The sequence below is a fragment of the Delphinapterus leucas genome, chromosome 8 (genome assembly GCF_059928025.1).
Source record: "Delphinapterus leucas isolate spDelLeu-1000000601 "Yukka" chromosome 8, BTC_Dleu_Yukka2, whole genome shotgun sequence".
In the NCBI taxonomy this organism is placed as follows: domain Eukaryota; kingdom Metazoa; phylum Chordata; class Mammalia; order Artiodactyla; family Monodontidae; genus Delphinapterus; species Delphinapterus leucas.
In genome coordinates this window covers 40,273,450-40,295,266 of record NC_143136.1, presented here as the reverse complement: position 1 = coordinate 40,295,266, position 21,817 = coordinate 40,273,450, and positions in this window count along the sequence as shown.

Below are 21,817 nucleotides of genomic sequence, written 5' to 3'. Positions count from 1 at the left end.
TAAAGAAAGGAAACAACACAGCAACAGCACCAAAGTCAGGGTATGTGTCACAGCAAAGGTTGCCTCAGGAGAGGGCTGCAAAGGCCAAGTGAGTACTACCACCCTCTCTCTGAAAGGCTGATATGCACAGAGTTCTTTTTCTCAGATCAGGAACCACTGATATGTGTAGAGAACACCTCAGAACCAGGATGCCTAAAATAGAGTCTTTGCTGGGGTTTCTTGGGGTGTCTCACAGAGACCCTGGGCAAATTGTGAATCTCACTGTTACCAATAAACAATGCTGATAAGCTTGTACAAACTGCCTCAAAACTCCTAGAATCCGTAGTTAAAAACCAACACAATTATCAGTACATTTCATGTCATTCCTCAGGATTAGTGTCATGCAGGGACATTTCTTATTTCAGTGGAACAGTTCTGGCTAATTCCAGGTCTGTTGGAATTAATCCTACCAGCAGAGGCATAGAGTAGAAAATACGTGTGTGTGTGTGTGTGTGTGTGAGAGAGAGGGAGAGAGAGTGTGTGTGTGTGTGTGTATTGAATGAATTAATAAATGTTTACTTCAAGCTTTTTCTTAAGATTTGAAATTTTATCCTAGTTATCTCTACATAGAAAACAAACTTGGCTATATTTCATTCTGGTGACAAAGGCAACTAACTGTCCACCAATATTCGTGCTTCTGATTCTGTAGCACAGAGAACTCGATGGGAAGCAGCTGCCCAGCCTAGGGCTACATTTCCAAACCCTCACCAAAGGAATATGAAAGAGATTTGTGTTGTTTCTGGGCTGAGGCAATTAAGAAGCAGGCATGGCTTCCCACCTATCTTTCCCCATGTGTTAATACTTTCTTGATTCAGAGGACCTGAGAATCTAGGGGATGGTCAAATCATAAGATGGAAATTGATGCCGACCAGGAACACCCTCATTTGCTGTTACATGTGTGAGAAATGGATCACTATTGTGCTAAATTGCTGATATGCTGGGACTTATTACTGCAGCTAGTGTTTTCTTTGCCAACACAATTTCTACTAGAGAAGGGTACCAATAAAAAGAAGACTACTCAGTTAATCTCTGATGATTAGAGTTTACTTCATATAGTTGCCGAATTATAGCACATTAATTTTTTATTTAATAGCTGATATTTAAATTTCGATTCAGCAATCCATTTTTATATAATTTACTGGGCACATGTCAAATATGCTTCTCTTGATATATTTTACTTAATGGGTAACATAATATTTTATTATTGCTATTTGCCTGTGCATATATGCTACATTTGATGTGTTCAAGATACTTTACAAAATAGACTGAAAGAACAGTCTCATATTTCTGTATTCATGCTTTGTACGTTGCCTACCAACAAAACATTTAAAAATGGATTTTTCACCTTTTCCAAAGCATATTGTCACTCTGGATTTCTCCCCTTCCTAAACATAAATATTTACTCTATGTGATGCACAGTTTAGAATATATTAATAATCTGTATTATATCTTCCTCTAAATACCGCACCACAATATTAGGCCTTGAGCAAGTCGAATAAAATTTTCAACCATTTTTGAATTGGTCATCTTACTTTGTGAAACAACCATTATTTAACTAATAATGCGTAAGCTAGTAACTACAGACAACTTTGTAATTACAGTGTAATTTATTATAAATAAACACCACTACTAGGTTCTTAGTAAGGTTACTTTTATATTATTTTGTTGAAGTATTTTATATTGTATAGTATCCAGCATATAAATCTAATTTTTAAAAACGCAATGAAGTATTGTGGATTATTCATTAAAGCAATCCTTTTCCTTTTGGAAGTTCTTTTAAAAAATACTTATAATCTTAGTATTATAAAGTTTTTTATGCCTCGATCTCTCCTTTATTTCTCTAAAAATAGAACGATGATTTGATGTATGTAATTTAGTCACTTGAATAAAACTACTTATTTAATGTTTTATCAAAAAGGAATGTAGGGCTTCCCTGGTGGTGCAGTGGTTGAGAATCCTCCTGCCAATGCAGGGGACGCGGGTTCAATCCCTGGTCCGGGAGGACCCCACATGCCGCCGAGCAACTAAGCCCGCGTGCCACAACTACTGAGCCTGTGCTCTGGAGCCCGTGAGTCACAACTACTGAGCCCATGTGCCACAACTACTGAAGCCCATGCGCCTAGAGCCCATGCTCCACAATGAGAAGCCACCACAATGAGAAGCCCGCGCACTGCAACGAAGAGTAGCCCCTGCTCGCCACAACTAGAGAAAGCCCGCGTGCAGCAGCGAAGGCCCAACACAGCCAAAAATAAATAAATAAAATTTATTTAAAAAGGAATGTAAATGTGCATATGGTAAATGTTTTTGATACCCCAAACAAGTGTTTAATAGAATAAAATACACCTTTCAGGTCCATTCCTTGTATTACTTTAAGAAAGTATTCCTGTTTTCTTCATTTTATTCATATCTTCCCCACTCCTTCCCCAAAGGCATTCAGTAATGAGATTCAGTTAAGAGTGGTAACAAAATTATTTCTGCTAAAGAAGAATAGCAATCAAAATTTTGTACATGCATTCTAGTTTCAAAAATTATCTGTCAAATAAAATTGCAGTGCTTATAAGTCATTACCAAATTCTGAATGACAATGCATCAACCATATGAAACACCACTGCTTTGTTTTGTTTTGTCTGTTTTGTTTCGGGTCACTTTGCTTTTAAATCACAGTGCCTGCTAAATTGACTTCATCTTAAGGATCTTCTTTCTTCCTAGAGACAGTGAATCTAGATACAGACAACCTTGCATTTGGTGTTTAGTGAAATTTTCTTTGTGAACAAAATACACAAATATGAATAACCTAGGACTACATAGTATCTTAAATCAATCACAAACTCACATTTAAAGGATAGTAAAATTGGGAATGTTTGAAAGCAGACTGAAGACTCAGTGATAATTATAAAGGTTTCTATAGGAATTAATCCTTATAGTAAAGAACCCCTGGGTGGAAGTCTTTGAAGTGATTGTTCTTATTTCTTCAATTGTGGAAATGGTTTACTTTACCTTCAATGTTGGTAGGGTGAAAATTGTGGAAATGGTTTACTTTACCTCCAAAGCTAGTAGGGTGAATTAGTGTGACTAACTCTCTCAGAGAAAAAACAAACAAAGAAAACCAGAATTTTTAAATGTATGATTACCTGCATTACCATTTGTGAACTGCTCCAGAAGTAGATCAAAGCAAGTCTCCCCTCCCAACTTGAGTATGGTATTAATTAACTACGTGGTTTAGATTATCTTAATTGATAACTGATGTGCTTATATTGTTATAAGGTTTGAGAGGAGAATTCTTTATTGAACAAAAACAGAATAGTGAGTATCAGCAATTAAACACCAATTGCTCTCATGGTCGGCACCACCCCTGGTTCTAAATGTCAATGACCAGATTTAGATGATTCTACTTTGGAGTCAGGAGGAACAATAGTCTGGAGCAATATGGAGTCATTGAAAGGAGTGGGGTTAGGATGAGCAGGCCTGAACTCCAAACTAGATGCTCAATAAGCTTAATAATACCACTAGAATAGAAGAATATTGTAACCGAAAAATTACTAATAGGTGGTACCATTTTTCAGTTTGAAAAAACTCAGATATCTTTTTGTGCTTTAGTTACAATATAACTTAATTTCCTAGAAGGCTGCAACAACTCATTTGGGGAAAAAAAATAATAATTCTGAAAAGTAAGGAGAAAAAGGTTGTATGTTATGAGTACAATAAAAGTAATAAATATGATGTATTTTTTAACCCTAGGTAAAATAATGTATTCAGATAGATAAAATTTGAAAAAAAAATTAAACTTAAATTAAGAATGACATACAAATAAATTCATCATGTGCCTATTAGCCATATGAATGTCTTCATTGGAGAAATGTCTATTTAGATCTTCCACCCATTTTTTGATCAGATTGCTTGTTTTTTTTGATATTGAGCTGTGTGAGCTGTTTGTATATTTTGGATATTAATCCCTTGTCAGTTGCTTCATTTGCAAATATTTTCTCCCATTCTGTGTGTTGTCTTTTCATCTTATTTATGGTTTCCTTTGCTGTGCAAAAGCTTTTCATCTTATTTATAGTTTCCTTTGCTGTGCAAAAGCTTTTAAGTTTCATTAGGTCCCATTAGTTTATTTTTGTTTTTATTTCCATTTCTCTAGGAGGTGGATCACAAAAGAGCTTGCTGTGATTTATGTCAAAGAGTGTTCTGCCAGGCTTCCCTGGTGGCGCAGTGGTTGGGAGTCCGCCTGCCGATGCAGGGGACGCGGGTTCGTGCCCCGGTCCGGGAGGATCCCACATGCCGCAGAGCGGCTGCGCCCGTGGGCGATGGTCGCTGAGCCTGCGTGTCCGGAGCCTGTGCTCCACAACGGGAATGGCCGCGGCAGTGAGAGGCCTGCATACCAAAAAAAAAAAAAAAAAAAAAAAAAAGAAAAGTGTTCTGCCAATGTTTTCCTCTAAGAGTTTTATAGTATCCGGTCTTACGTTTAGGTCTTTAATCCATTCTGAATTTATTTTTGTGTATGGTTTTAGAGAATGTTCTAATTTCATTCTTTTACATGTAGCTGTGCAGTTTTCCCAGCACCACTTACTGAAGAGACTGTCTTTTCTCCATTGTATATTCTTGCCTCCTTTGTTATAGATTAGGTGACCATAGGTGTGTGGGTTTATCTCTGGATTTTGTATCCTGTTCCATTGATCTATAAGTCTGTTTTTGTGCCAGTACCACACTGTTTTGATTATTGTAGCTTTGTAGTATAGTCTGAATTCAAGGTCCCTGATTCCTCCAGCTCTGTTTTTCCTTCTCACGATTGCTTTGGCTATTTGTAATCTTTTTGCTATTTGTATGGCAATTTCCATACAAATTGTAAAAGAAAAATTGTTCTAATTCTGTGAAAAATGCTATTGCTAATTTGAAGGGATTGCATTGAATCTGTAGATTTCTTGGATAGTAGTCATTTTGACAATATTGATTCTTCCAATCCAAGAACATGAAAAGATGCTCAATATCACTAATTACCAGAGAAATGCAAATCAAAACTACAATGAAGTATCACCTCACACTGGTCAGAATGGCAATCAACAATAAATCTACAAACAATAAATGCTGGAGAGGATGTGTAGAACAGGGAACCCTCCTACACTGTTGGTGGGGATGTAAATTGATACAGCCACTGTGGAGAACAGTATGGAGGCTCCTTAAAAAACTAAAAATAGAACTATCATATGACCCAGGAATACCACTACTGGGCATATATCTGGAGAAAACCATAATTCAAAAGGTACATGCACCCCAACGTTCACTGCAGCACTATTTACAATATCCAGGACATGGAAGCAACCTAAATGTCCATAGACAGATGAATGGATAAAGAAGACATGGTATATATATACAATGGAATATTACTCAGCCATAAAAGAGAACGAAATAATACCATTAGCAGCTACATGCATGGACCTACAGATTGTCATACTGGGTGAAGTAAGTCAGACACAGAAAGACAAATATCCTGTGATATTGCTTATATGTGTAATCTAAAAATATGGTACAAATGAACCTATTTACAAAACAGAAATATAGTCACAGATGTAGAAAACAAACTTATGGTTACCAAGGGGGAAAGGGAAGAGGGGGATAAATTGGGAGATTGGGATTCACATATACACACTACTATATAGAAAATAGATAACTAATAAGAACCTACTGTATAGCACAGGGAACTCTACTCAATACTCTGTAATGACCTATATGGTAATAGAATCTAAAAAAGAGTGGATATATGTATATGTGTAATTGATTCACTTTGCTGTATAGCAGAAACTAACACAACATTGTAAATCAACTATACTTCAATAAAAGTTAATTTAAAATATATGCACATATATAATATACATTTAGATATATGTACATATATAATATACATATACTAGTCAATCTCACATCAGGGAATAGTAAGTATTGTAATATTAGAGTTTCACATTACTCTTCCCCAACTCTCCAGTTCCCTTATTAATACTACTAGTAGGAATCCCTGGGTCATTCATTATAGTTGTTACTTTATCCACACTCCTAATAAAACTCACTTGCCTTCTATCCAAAGGCCATGTCCGAACCTTCCTAATGTATATTAATAGACTGCTACACTATCCCTCCACAGTAATATTTTGTTCTCTTTATCAGATGTTCAAATTGTTTGAGACATTCTTATAGTAGGCCAACTAAATCAAATTCATAGAGTATGGCTTATTTTTTTTAAAAGGTAGCAGACAGTAATTTTGTAAAGCCTTAATGATGATGATATTTTTCATACATTTCGAGAGAAGTATGTTCTCAGCCCCAGGATACAGTATGGGTAGGAGGTATATGAGTAATGGCTTGGCAGATCTCAGAGTGGACCCAGTTGATTACAGGCTGTTTGGCTTATACCAGCCAATGCAAGGACAATGATATTAAAAAGAATGTTAATAAATTAGCAAATACAAATTAAGACTTGAAGGGCTATTTGCTTGATACCTTTTCATCTATCATATTCTAATAACACTTTAAGAAATTCAGATTAAAAGTGAGTTCAATTGTAATTACACTACAAACCATAAATCAACAAATTATGGTACTGGTTTTCTTTTGCATCACACAAATGAATCAAACTAAAAATCAAAATGGTGTGCAATATGTCAAATAAATGTCATGAATCATGTCATCCAAGCACTTCTTTTGTGGAGAGTAATATATTTTCCCAAAGAACTCTCACCCTTCTCTGTTTAGAGCCCATAAAATATTTGATGGCTATGGTGGTTAGAGTCCTAGGATCAGAAGGCAGAAAGATCCTTGAGAAGACATTTACTTTTGAAACAATCAAGCTGGGTAATACTGGAAGCATCATTTACTGAACTTTTAAAGGAATGATATTTTATCAAAAATATTTAGAAACATTCTTTCATATTTTCTGTGTGAAACAAATTAAACCAGAATTTTTTAATTGAAAATAATAAATTTATTTTTAATTATTTTTTCATCAAATTTTTACTCCTTTTCTTCTTCCTTTAAAAGTTAGACACATTTTTCCATCCATATTCATCTGTACTATGCTCTAGGAAATACTTCTTTGTCTTTCTCCTTCAACTGTAACAATACCACCCCACCCCCACCCCCAATTTTATAACCATAGCTACAAAAGAAAGCTATTATTTCTTCCTCAAATCTTGGTCAACTAAACACTTTCCAGATTTTGTAGTGCTGTATTCTTGCCTTAATGGCCTTTTTCTTAAAAGGTTGATGCTCTGTTTATCCTGGTAGTTTTCAAATAGCCTTCCTCAGAAGTATTCTTTGTAGGTTTCTATTTGTTTGTTTACAATTTATTCTGTTCCTCCTTTCTGCTCTCACACATTTTTTGCATGCATATACAGTTACACTATACATCATGTTCTACTTTCTTGAAATTATTTTTATAAATACCTCATTTGTTATAAGTTAATACAAATAAGCTATCTGGTCAGATATGCTGCTTTTCCTTTAGCTTTGTGTACTTCAGCAATTATACTTTTTCATAATCTGTGCACCTCAGTATTTAATATCTGAGTCTTATACAACCTGATGTTTACTAAAAAGAACTAACATCTTGATTTGTTCTAAATTTTCCACTCCCAAGGTCTTTTAAATGCCTTTTTCATTGCATTTATATATTCTATAATATACATTTCATAGATTTCAAAATCATTTTTCTCAAGCTTTAATTTCAGTAATACATACCTATAATTGTAAGAAAATAAACTTCTTCTAACAAATCAAAATTCTCTGAATTATATTTAAACTATTTTATTTTTGTCTTCCTAGAGGTAGAAAGTTGCAGATTAGTATCCAAACTTGTATATATTTTTTAGGTGTACTCTCAACTTACCCTCTTCTCTGATTGAAATTACAAGTTTTCTTCCTATTTACATTTTTTACATGTGACTTTCAAAATGTTTTCAATCAACTGCTCCTGTTTATATTTATAAAATGTAGTGTTGGTAAAAATATTTGATAAATATTCAGATTATAATGATATTATTTCACCATTATACATTCATCTATCTAGAAAATCAATTCCAGAATAATAAGGACTTTGGCTTCTCTTTGTCCCTGGTTCCTGGGAGACAGTCTCTAAATCCTTGGTATTTTCCAAGTGATAGGAATACCTTTGTTAATCATGGTGGAACCTGCTAGCATATGATAATGAGATGACTCATAATGGGGCCCTAGATAGTTTGTGCTAAAGAAGTTTGGGGACTGGCCATCCCAGAACGTACGTTGAGATTTCAAGCTATGTGAAGCAACCAGACCTCCAGGGAGCAGAGGGGCACTAGAGACTGAGGTCAGCCACATAGCCAATGATTCAATCAATCATGCCTATGTATTGAAAACTCAATAAAAACTGTGGACATTCAGGGTCAGGTGAGCTTTCTTATTTGGCAATACTCTGGATATTGTCACAAATTGATGTGCCAGGATCGAGATGTGTCCTAACTCCACAGGGAGAGGACATGAAAGCTTTATGTCTGGAACCATTCCAGATCTCACCCTATTTGTCTTCTTTTGGCTGGTTCTGATTTGTATCCTTTGGCTATAATAAAACTTTAATCCTATGTATAATGTTTTCCTGAGTTCTGTAAGTTGTTCCAGTGAATTATCAAACCCTGAAGGGGTAAGGAGGAACCCTGAATTTATAGCCAGCTGGTCAGAGGTACAGATGGCCTGAGAACACCCTGAACTTGCAGCTGGTATCTGAAGTAAGTTAGAATAATGCCCTTAACCTTGAAAGTTTGGCCTAATTCTGTATAGTTGGTTACAGAAGTGACTGCACCAATTAAATGGATTTCTGCATATGCTCACCATCCTCAACAGTGTGAACAAGTATTGCATACTTATTTAGATCAGAGTTTTTAAACCTCAGCATATTGACATTTTGAACTGGATAATTCCATTTTTGTGGTGGGCTTTCCTGTGCATTATAGGAACACTGCTAAATGCTGAGTGTTTGGGGAATCAATAGTTTACATATATGTGCCTTAAAGACAGGAGAGTGTAAATTCACACATATGAAAGTGATTTTGTATGTTAACACCAACCGGAGTCAATAAATAAATAAATATATGTAATGATTATACTCTTATCTCATATAAGCATATATATTTCCAGAGAAATTTTCAATTTTTTTGCTGTTGTTGTAGCTTTTCTTTTTAATGGGACAGCACCTCTACTATACCTAGAACACAGATTCTGTGGGACCTTGCACAAAGATTGTTTATGTAGTAAATATTTCGTATTGCTTGTGTTTTCCCTAAAGCTATGTACTGAAATATTTCTTCAGCTGTTCCAAAAGCCATCTTATGTTCCCCATTTCCATAGGAAAGAAAAAGCAACATAAATATCATATTTCATAACTTTATAGAGTTTCTGATCCAGTAATGGAGGTTATCGTTCTTTTCAATGCCAAACATACCACCTAATTTTTTCTGTTTTTGGCAAACAGAAGCAGTTTGTAACCAAAGTATACATAATCAAAGAAATAAAACAATTTAAGTATATTTCAAGATGCATGTAAATATAATATTGTTTTAATATTACAATTTATTTAAATCTTGAGAGCATGCAATGGTTCAAAATTAGTCAATGTTCTGAAATTTTAGTTTCTCAATGATTTCTTCTTGACTAGCACTAATTGAATAGTTCCTTGTAACCTGGACCTATTCAAAAAAAGTTGAAGTAGGTTGATATATATACTGTAAGATTAAAACTTATTAATTGAAGAAATCATATATAAGTGGGGAGGAAAGGTATTTTGAGGATTTTTCAAGAGAAGCCGAAAGAAAGTAGTAGAGCAAAGAGGGAAGAAAAGAAATAACCAACTAGGTTAAGAGTGTAAAGATTAAAAATGATAAGAAATCTAAACATCTTTATCCAGGGGCAGAAAAAAGGTAACAGAAAATGGGTTAACAATTTTGATACTGCTTTACATGCACATTGGAATTAAACAATTAAGTAAATTGATAGTGGATGGTGGAAGCCAGGTTTCTCATTGTTGGCATTGGAGTTTACAGAAAAGGAAGGGGAGGGGACTATAATGATCCATATGGTAACAGATTAGAGTTGAAGACAGCATGTTCAGCTTAATATATATACATATAGTTATACAGAGAAATATTTATAGATAGCTAGATATACACAGATTAGTACAGACACATACTTTTTTTTTTTTTTTTTTTTGCTGTCAGCCAAGAGGGCCTAGAAGCAAGCACATCTCAGTTGCAACAAGGGCATCTGCACCCATGTCTTGGTTTCTAATTCCATTCTCCAATTTAAAAAAAACAGGGCTCCTTGGAGAAACAAGATTCTGGAATGGAGGCAGGAAATATATGAGATGAGACTGGAACATCTTGTAGTACCAGAAAGTAAGGAAATGCTAAATAATATAAATAAATAAACCAAAAAACAAACAAAAACACACAATAATGGGTGTATGCCTGCCAAAGGGCCACAAGGGCCAACTGAAAGAGCCCCCAGTGGCCAAAAGTGGAACAACTGGAACAAGAAAAGAAAGAAGTTCTATTGAATTGTAACCCACAATAAAATAAATATCCTTGAGCCCATACTGATATAAATAAATAAATCATGAAGAAAAAAGCCTCCCATGAAGAAGAATTACAAATGATTTATGTAGAGACTCCTCCCTCAAGGAGAGGGAGCACATAAATCCTTACTCTTTAAAAAGCATCGCCACCTGTAACACACCTATATCAGTTTGCTCTAGGTACTAACATATGTCACATATCATTCTTTTTGGTCTTATAAAGCACCTTCATTAGTATAATCACATTTAAACTTTCCAATAGTTCTGTATACTAAGTAATCTGTTTACCATTTTGCAGAAAAGTAATTGAAGTTTTTAAAGGTCTCAGATATTTGACATATCCATGACGCAGGACTTGTTATTCTGACTCCGTATCCAGTATCATTTCTCCCATAACTCTCAATACCACACCTTGAAAAATATCCATCACCAATATGTTTAGGCCACACCATCTATAAGTATCAACGTATAGTGACAGTTTCAGAGAAGAACATACCCAAGAGTAAATGAATATATAACTATACATTCCTCTATTTATGTAAGCTAAAACTGAGTTAGAATCACATACACATATTCAACGCACATAATTTTTCTTAAGTATACATGGAGATATACAGATAACGATAAATTATATGGATTACATGCATTACATTGCTTTTATATATCTGTGTGTATATATACATACACACACAGACACATATATGTAAAATCTTTATATTCACATGGATTGTTTTTTTGAATCAAATATATATAATTTCTCTAGTCTTTTAACTGCCTTAAAATGTTGCATTTTAATGCTTTATGTTAAACAATTTTCATTTGTTATTTTATTTCTATCTCAAAATGTTATTCTCTCCATTTTGTAGATGACAGAACAGCTTCTTTAGGGAAGTTATTAGCCTGTAAAGCTACTTAAATTATGATCATACAACCATTCAAGTGTTTAGCCCAGTCGTCTCTACATATATGGGGGAAACAAAGAATAAGTCATTTAAAAATGATATGTACAGAATATGTTAGCAGTCAGAAAGACAAACATAAGAATTAGTAATTTTTAGAAGTCTAGTAGCCTATAAATATTTAGCTTACTGCAACCAATTTTCCACTAGAGTGAATATAGACCTCAGAAGTGCAATATCACTGGCAAAAAAAACTTAATTTGAACTGAGTTTACCAACCTCATCATATCCTAGGTTAGTGAAGCAACCAAAGCTGATTTTTTTTTTCTTGTTTAGTGCCAGTACTAAAAAAGAAAAGAAAAGGAAAGAAAGGACAACTCAATGTCAGGTATATTAATTTATAAATAGATATTTCACAAACTGCTGCAATACAACTTTGTAAGCAAAACAATTGACAGTAAAAATGTAACATTTCTATTTAATATTATATGTGTTATTATCAGTATAAAATTTATTTTGCTAAAAATGTTCAAAGAGATCTTTAAATTGTGTTTTGTGTTTAACCAGGAAGGTCAAATCACAGTACTTTCATTTTTCTCTTCTGAGAACCCACTCATCAAGAGCCTTGGCATCAGTGCCTTGATGGCATTACCAGCTGCAATATCCTGACTTGTCTTTGAGAATTTTCTCTTATTTATACTGTAACCTCCTTACAATTTTTCATAGAGGGAAAAAGCAACACGGTATAGAATCAGAAGTCTGACAGCCTCTGTTTGTTCAAAAAACACTGCTGCAAACATAAAAGGCCAGTATCTTTCTCATTGATTGTTTGAACAATAGCTGGACAGATTCTCAGGGTTCCATTTTCTCTTTCCCCCAACTCCTTCAATCTGTGTCAATGCTTTGAAAAGCTTCTGCTTCAGAACAATTGTTCTCCAAGTCACGCTTTCCAAGGTGGGGTGGTATGGGGTGTGGGAGGCCCTCTTAAAAAGGAAATACTGTCTATAATTCATTTTGCTCATCCACCATCTTAAAAAATAAACAGATTATAAGAAACTTATTGGTAAGAAACTTTAAAAGCTGACAACAAGAAACCAAAACCAAGAAAAAAAATGAGAGATTAAAATACACAAAATACACCTTTTTCCCTCCACATCTCCTACACTCTTTCCTTTTCCAAGGGATTATATTGAATATCACTCAACAGAACGTGTCAGTTGGGTTCTTGATATGCTCAAAAGCATTACTGAAAGATAAAAATATAGTTTGAAGCAGAATAAAGCAAACTGAAATAACCCAATTTCATTACCCTAGGTTAAAGTAAGGAAAATTAAGAAACTAACTTAAACATGCAACCACCATGAACAAACAGTAAAATGTTAAATTCAGGACTCGTATATTTAAATGTTTTAGTACGGAACTCATGCTTGACTTTACAATCAGCCTCCGTTCTTACCTGGAAACCTAACAGCACAAACTAGAATCCTATCCTTCCCTTTGTCAGTTGTGCCTTATTTTGTTGGTGAGAAATTAAGAGCTATCTGAATAGCGCAAATATTCCTAATTAGCCTGTTCAGTTTATTTTAAATGTGCATATTATAGCATGATAGCAATAAAAGGATAATGAAAATGAGATATTTGGTCTACTTTGAAGGGAGAAGATAAATATCCCTCCCAGGGTTAAGAGCACTGGCAAAGGAAGAGCCCCAAAGGCTAAGCACTGAGTTAGATTTGAGGACAAGAAAGCAACAGTCCCCCAGGTTCCACTGAAAGAGCATCCACTCCCGTGTCAACTGTTATCACAGAGGAAAGATGAAAACTCATGGAAGAAAGTTCCCAAAGACACTTTCTACACTTCTGCATATCACCTACATAGAACAGTAGAGGTAAGGCTCAGACTTGGTGCTCTGGCATATGGCCTAAGAGAATCTCGGAATTAACAATTCTTTCCTCAAAGGAAACACATAGTCTCACAGTGGAATGCTTAGTTGCTGGTTGAGTACAACAGAAGGTCTTCAATTGCCCCACCCTCCACCAAAGTGTCTGTTAGAGACTAGGAACAGGTACCAAAGAGCTTCCTGAATCATTTCCTGGGTGAAGCCTGGACTACTTATGTTTCAAACCAAACCAAGTTCTTTACTGTCTATCATATGGGTTTAGCATGTTGCTTGGAAATGTCAGGTGAGTAGCCATATGTGGCCTGTCAGTAGTACAAAAGTTCCCACAAGGATGAAAAAACAGCCTGCACAGGGGAGTTAAGATAACATCACTCTCTCTCTGTCCCCCGAGTTCTCTCTCACACAAATTTCTGGGCCTTCTGTTTCCTGTGCATGACCTGAACACAAATTGCAATTTTCTTTTGTTAAGCAATTCTTAAATCAGCTCCTGCTAGGATACACATGTCTGACAAGCCCCAGGTCAATCCCAGGTGGTGCTGGGTGGCAGGAGTGATTGTGTCAGGGTAGTAGCACTAGCAATATTCTTGGTAGTGGTAAATATTTATTCTTTGTTCTGTTCTATAAAATATACTTGGTACTTGATATTCATTGTGGTTCTCACAGCAATCTAGCAAGATATGCATTCATTTTTATTAATAAGGCAAATAAGCCACACCACTCAATCTGTTTATTTACTGGACTTCTTACCCCATCACTTCAGCTCTCTAAATTTCTCTCGTGGTGATCACTATTAACTGTTCAGTATATATGCAATTAACTTTTTTTCCTACCTCTTCATCTCCCTATCTCTCACTAAACTGTCTTCTCTTCCATGAATTATGTCCATCTAAATATTCCTGTGAATAGTTAGATCAAAACATAACATAGTTTTTTATCATATATAGAGATCATAACAAAGCACAGAGTATTTAGAACCTATATCTATATATATTTTATAACAGTAATTTTCTTTTTCTTTCCATGCTATGGGAAAGGCTAGGTATATAGGTCTGCAACTTGCTTTTACACTTATTTGATCATAGATGTTTCTCAAGGTGGTACACACAAATTGCCCTATTTAAAGAAGACAAACATACCTACTGTTTATAATAGAGATGTACTACAACTGATATAAACATTCCTCCACAGATATATAGATTGAGATTTCAAGCAATGCTACAATGAACATACCCATATGAATCATTGTGTTTTTCCAGGGATACATTCCTAAGCATTGATAAACTCTGCAGAAGTGTTGCAACAATCCAGATTCTCATCAACAGTGTGGAAGAGAGCTCAGTTTTCCATGCTCTTGGCAATACTACCCCTTAACTTTTTAAAATTTCGCCATACTAGGTAAGTTTTACCATTTGGACTTAATTTGTGTTACTTTCATTATCAGTAGTGTTGAATATTTTTCATGTGTCTTGAACATTTGTAATTTTGTCATTTCCTAAACTGCATAGAAACATCCGGTACCTACTTTCTGTTGCTTGGCTCATTATATATTATTTCATTTTATATTTTATATATATTATACATCTTTGTTATTTTTCATTTACTTGTCCTGTCCTTTATTACATCAAGATTTTTTTGCTGATTATTTTTATTATTTCAAATAAATACTTATTTCAAATCACCCATGTCCTCTGATATATTATGGAAAGAGGAAAAGACAGGGGAAAGATGTTTAAAATACTAGTGACTCCATTACATTGGCTAATGTGGTAGCTGTTCAGAAAAAAACAGATTAACAACTTCTTTACACAGCTGGTTCATCTTTTAAAGCATACTTAAAACAACACAGATGAAGCATGAGGCTTTTTTTTTTTTTAGCAGCCAGCATAACTGCTAATTTGCTTTCAAATTGCATTTTCAACTTTCTTTGGATTTATAAAAAAAGTGCATGTCAACAGACCAGAATTAAAAAGGTGACAAACTGTGAAGAATTAAAAGTTCTAATTTAACAGATGAGCAATTGCAAATAACAAAATCTCAGACAAACACAATTTAATGAAAGGTGACATGCTGGAGATTTTTTGTTTTGTTTTGTTCCTTTTCATCAGGTAACAACAAATTAGTTTAGGAAGCCATACTAGAATGCCGTGATTGGGATAACCAGCTCCTAGCCCGTGCTGTTAGCTTTGTTCTTTGTGTTTCCTGAAACTATACATGACACTTCTTTTGTCCTAAGTAGATATTTTCTTCACTCAGATGTATCACAAGTTGTTCAAGTCCAGACTAGTTCTTATGTGTTATTGCTCTCAGATGCTATTCTTCTTGTGGTTCCCACTTCTGAAAATATATTTTTCTTAGTGTCCAGAACTATAGAGGACCTCGTGGGCACACAGTGAGAAAATATAAAAAGATTTTTTTATGGGACAAAAGTAATATTTTGTGACTCATCAAAAAGAACATGGATTCTGTCTTGCCTTGCAAACTCAGAGAAAGCATTAATTTAAATTGGGAAGGGGGATTAAATGTGATTAAGGAATGGAGAACAATTGAATGTGATTAAGGAAATTCTTGTAATATCAGAATGTACAGAAATGTTCTTTTTTCATTTGTTCAGGCTTCTGATAAATGTTTGCTGATTAATTAGACAGATATGTATCCACCTGCTCCTTGTACATTTATAAAGCAATAAGAGCAAAATGTTCATAATTTTAATGAGATTTGTATGCACAGCTCCCACTTACACGTTTGTAAATGTGCACCTATGAATGTTCACCGTCCATCCCAGCACACTGATTCTGAACATTCAAGCATGCTTTCCTAGTTTCCCTTATTTTCTATTCAAACAGTTTCTACATTACTTTAAAGAGATAACAGGAATTAATACAATGAGAAAATAAACCTCCAATGAATATTTTTTCTTTTCATTTAAATGAAATTACAGCTTAAGGTTTTCTTTATTTTCCTTTAACATACACTTAATTCCTCTATTTAAATATGTATTTGTGGCTGACCTTGCAGAATATTCTAATTATCATTTTGCAAACATAATAGTATTCTAATTAAGTATTTGTAAACATATTTTATTTGATATTTATTATTATACAAATTATATTAATTATATTGTTAAAATAAATTTATTAATTTAATATTTATTAATTTAATATTTAATTAACATATATTTATTATATATTTATTAATATTTAATATTTATATTATATATTTATTATATATTTTATATATTTTATATAAAATATATATATATTTATATAAAATAAATAAATTTATATAAAATAAATAAATAAATATATATATATTTTATATATTATTATATATTTATTATAAATTACATTTATATAAATACTTATGTAATATTTATCATCTAACACAATAGTTCTCAACTGAGGGCAATCTGTCCCTCAGGAGATACTACCAGCTTCTAGAGACAATTTTAATTGTCACAACTGGGGAGTTCTACTGGCCAGTAGAATCTCTAATGGGCAGAGGTCAGGGATGCCACAAGGATCCTGCCATCCACAGAGCATTTCTCCACAAAAAAAGAGTTATCCATCCCAGAATGTCAATAGTGCTGAGGCTGAGAATTAAATTTACCTAAATTTGAATTTGTGTTCATTTTCTAGAAGTGATGACACTATATACCCATGGCATAGAGTGACAGGAGATTAAAGAGGACTATGGAATTATACAGGTGGGTTTAGTTTCTTTGAGATTAATATCATCAACATTGTGAAGATAATGAATTAGAAAAACTTTGCCAGGCTTTGAGGTTACAAAGAAAACAAACTTAAAAAAACATAAGTTAACACATCATATAATAAGTATTTCAAAAATATAAATCATTTCAGAAATAAATTTTGTCATTATTGATTGAAAGATAGAGTCTACAAAAAAAGTTTACCAATCAGTTAAATAAATTATTGAGGCAGGCTTTTTTTTTTATTTTATTGGAGTAGAGTTGATTTACAATGTTATATTAGTTTCAGGTATACAGCAAAGCGATTCAGTTATACATATACATATATTCATTCTTTTTTAGATTGTTTTTTTTCTCATATAGGTTATCCCAGAATATTGAATGGAGTTCCCTGTGCTATACAGTAGGTCCTTGTTGGTTATCTATCTTATATATAGTGGTGTGTGTATGTTCATACCAAGCTCCTGATTTATCCCTCCCCCCATGATGTTCTATTCTGTAAAACAGAAAAATACAACTAAAATAGATTGTCTTGATATATTTCTGGTCAATGAGAACTAAAGTCTTTTTAATATCCTATATTAAAATAGCTATGGAGAAACTGGAAGATGTCAGCTGACTGAGGACTTTCTTTCCTCCTACCCTAAATATTTTTTAAACACTAATTTTTAGAGCAGTGTTAGGTTCAAACTTAGCAAAACTGAGAGGATGGTACAGAGATTTCCCATGCGCCCCTTACATCCACACATGCCTAGCTTCCAGCATTACCAAAATCCCCCACCAGAGCGGTACGTTTGTTACAGCTGATGACACTGACACACCATAATAAGCCAAAGTCCAAAGTTTACATTAGGTCTCACTCTTTCCAAAATATTTTAATAAAATGATTTCATAATGGTGCCCATATATAACAAATATCTTTTTTTAAGTGTAAGAATTTTAATAGTGAGTAAAAGAAGACAGAATCAAAATGATGGAAAAAACAAGTAGAGAAATGAAAAGCCAATAGATGAACAGTTAAAGGACAGCTGTAATGGGAGAGTGGCTCTGGGAGTGCCCCGAATCAAATTCAACAAATCAGGAGAGGTCAAAAGGGATCTCTGGGGAAAATCACTGTAAGTTTGTATATAATGAAACTTAAATGGTTAATTGAAAGAACTAAAATATGAAATATTCTGGTAAAGTCTGTGAGGAAAAAAAACTGGAAACAAATATTTTTAGTTTCTAATGATAGTAACAGATATTATTTATCCAGTTATTATTTAAAACAGTCAGATGTGTTCACAGTGGATATGACAGCCATCCTATTAATTTTACCCCAGCTGCAGCACAGAGTTTTAATTGGTTTTCATCTCGTGAAGATTTTCTATTTTTATCTTTTATTGTTGGGTTGAGAAGTGGTTGCCTACACTATCCCACAACTCCCTGAATTTGTAGACAGTATTCCACAGCATAAACATTTACAAACTAGGCAATTATTTTCTGAACTTATTTTTTTTTCTTAACACAACTTGCCAAACAGCAACTAACACACCACTAACACTCTGTTTTTCATCCTCTTTCTTAGAGCAGTAAATTCCTTAGGTACACAATCTGCCTTCCATTGTACCACAGATGATATACCAGAGGACATCAACACGAAAAATTGAGCACTTGTTCTTTTTGTCTCATGCATGCCAAGAGTGATGCATAGTTTCTATTCATATTTACTTGGTCAAATCAATTCACAAGACCATATCTAACTGAACAAAGGCAGAAAAAATGGAATCCTATTATAATCCCATAAGGAGAAGACCTGGAAATATCAGTGAATATAGCTAATGATTACCACAGTCTCATTGATCCACACTAAATGTGAAATGTGAGCAAGTGAATTGAAGGAAAATCCTCCAGGACAAATGAAATCTGGAACCCAAGAATGATATCATCTTGGTTTCCAAATCTACATTTATATAATCAGAGAACTCTACTGTATAAACTTCTCTCACTAAGCCAACAATCCACCAAATGTTTATTGGGTCCTATTTTTAAACAACCATAGTAGTACTAAATGATGGTAAAAGGAAAGTAGTAATATTTATGACATAGAGTCTCACAGTTTCACCAATGGCCACAAATAATTATGTTCCGTAAGTAAATACAGCATTTATATTATATGACAAAATTAATTTTTATTTTATAGGTGGTATACTCCAATAAACTTATAAGCAATGCATTCCTATCTGAATGGGGAACGTCTAATTTAATTGGAAGTCCAATTTAGTGGGAGATGTGGTACAATTTATCCCTCTACACCAAGTAAATATTCTTAGTCAAGTAAAATCATCTTGTCCTTAGAGTCAAAGTACCATTATATGAACTGTTGTATTGCCTAGCTTTGTAAATATTTTTCGCTATTAGGTAAAATTTAAAGTGTTTTTAAATAATAAACACTAGAAATATATTGTTAAATGATATTTGCTTTATCAATCATATCCTGATTCCAAAAAGCATCCAACTTGCACTTACATGTCTTTCATTCATATTTAGAAAAGGCATAAAGTCCTACCTGAAGATAATTTTTAAAATTAAAAAGAAAACATGGGGCTTCCCTGTTGGCGCAGTGGTTGAGAGTCCGCCTGCCGATGCAGGGGACACGGGTTCGTGCCCCAGTCTGGGAAGATCCCACATGCCGCAGAGCGGCTAGGCCCGTGAGCCATGGCCGTTGAGCCTGTGCGTCCGGAGCCTGTGCTCCGCAACGGGAGAGGCCACAACAGTGAGAGGCCCGCGTACCGAAAAAAAAAAAGAAAAAAAAGAAAACAGTTTTTGAGTTGTTCTAAGTTTAAGAATGATAACTGATAATCTCTATTTTCTTCAACCACCATTACCCCAAGGAAGATGAAAGCTCTTACATGAATCACTCTCCCAGGTTTCTTATCTCCCTACCTAGGAATCAGTCCATCAACAACTCTTCCTTGAGCACTTTCTACATGCAAAAATCCTATCACATACTGGAGATACAGCCCTCATGGAGCTAATTTTCAATTAGGACAGACATTTTTAAGAATCATACTATATATTTATAATTACAAATTAACAGAAGTATTCTGAGAAGAAAAATAATTTGATGAGAAATAACACAAAGATGTAGGACATGAAGCAAAGGCTTTTCTAAGAAAATAACATTTAAAATAAAATGTTTACTTAGGCAAGGTGTGGGGGAAAGAATATGTCAGGCAAAGGGAACATCATTTGCAAATGTTCTATTGTTAATTTCACCAGTGTGGAGAGGGAAAAATATCAGAAGTTCAATACCTAGGGACTAAGTCATATAGAGCTTCATAGACTGAGGTTTAAGTATTTTTAGATTTTAATATAGGTCAGAATTTTCTGAAAGGTTTTACACAGGGGAGTGAAATAATCAGATTTGTTTTGTAAATAATTCATTAGGTTTTAATGGGGATAATGGGCTGTGAGGAAGGAGAGGGATACAAATGGAAATGCTATTTAAGAGGTGCTCAGAGATATCTTTGAGAAAGGAGAGAGTGTCAGGAATTAAGACGATAGCAATAGAAGTAAGTATACAGATTCGAAAGCTACTTAATAGGTACACTTGGAATTTCTTAGTGCTTGTTAGGTGTGAATAGGAACAAAGAAAGAGGCTGCTATTCAGAAAGCCCAGTTCTGGAACCCAGCTAGAAAGCCTGAGCTTTACATTTCTCTTTTCTTAATAATTCACATTTCCTCATGAATTCTTCCATTACTATTTCATTTTTTTACGATACATAATTTCTGGAATGTCTGATTTCTCTCCCCCCATGGCATAAAGGAAAGTTATTAGGGGATTTTGAAATCTACATTTCTAAGGATGTACCAATATATAGGTCTGAATAGCTGTAAGTCACGTGAATATCTTCACATGTCTGTAGTTACAACTGTTTACTATTATTTCATATGTTGAAATAATAAACAAAAATTATAAATAACTGAATATAAAAATACTTGCTGAAGAAAGAGTCTAAATGTGAGCTAAGCTTTCCCATCATGATGGATCTTTAGAATCAGTGAGATCCACTCTGCATGAGTTTCTAGCTCCTGGTACTACCCACAGTGTGTCTGATTGGACAGAGAGACCTTATTTGAACCACATTAGGAGACAGCTATTGAAGAAGGTTAAAGGCAAAGATGGCTCCAATGGTAGAGGAAAACAACAAGTAGTCTTAATAGCTTTCTTGGCATTAAAAGGGAGTCTTGCTAGAAGTATGTGGATTTATACTTAAACACACTGAAAAAGACATTATTATTTCCAAGAAAGTCAGGTATCCATCCCCACAGTACTCTATCAGGTCTCTCTTCCTAATTAGGAACTGGACCACCTCTGCCATGTTTCCTTTTAGCTGCTTGCACTTGCTTTATTATCAGTCTCTCCCCAAGGAGTCATAGTTTGGTTCCCTAAAACCAAGTCCCTTTTAAATTCTGCTTCCCTTTTCTGTGTATTTTGCGGTTAATTAATTGGGGCATAACCTGACCTGGATATCTGTCTTAATATAGTAATGTACTATGTGTTTTTGATAACTAGTGAAGGAAATGTAATTCTGTTTTTTGCTTTTAGCAGACAAATCATTAAATGAACTACTGAACATGCATCTTGACGGTACCATGAAAAGATCTATGAAATAGAACATCTACCTGATTTTCTCTTACTTAT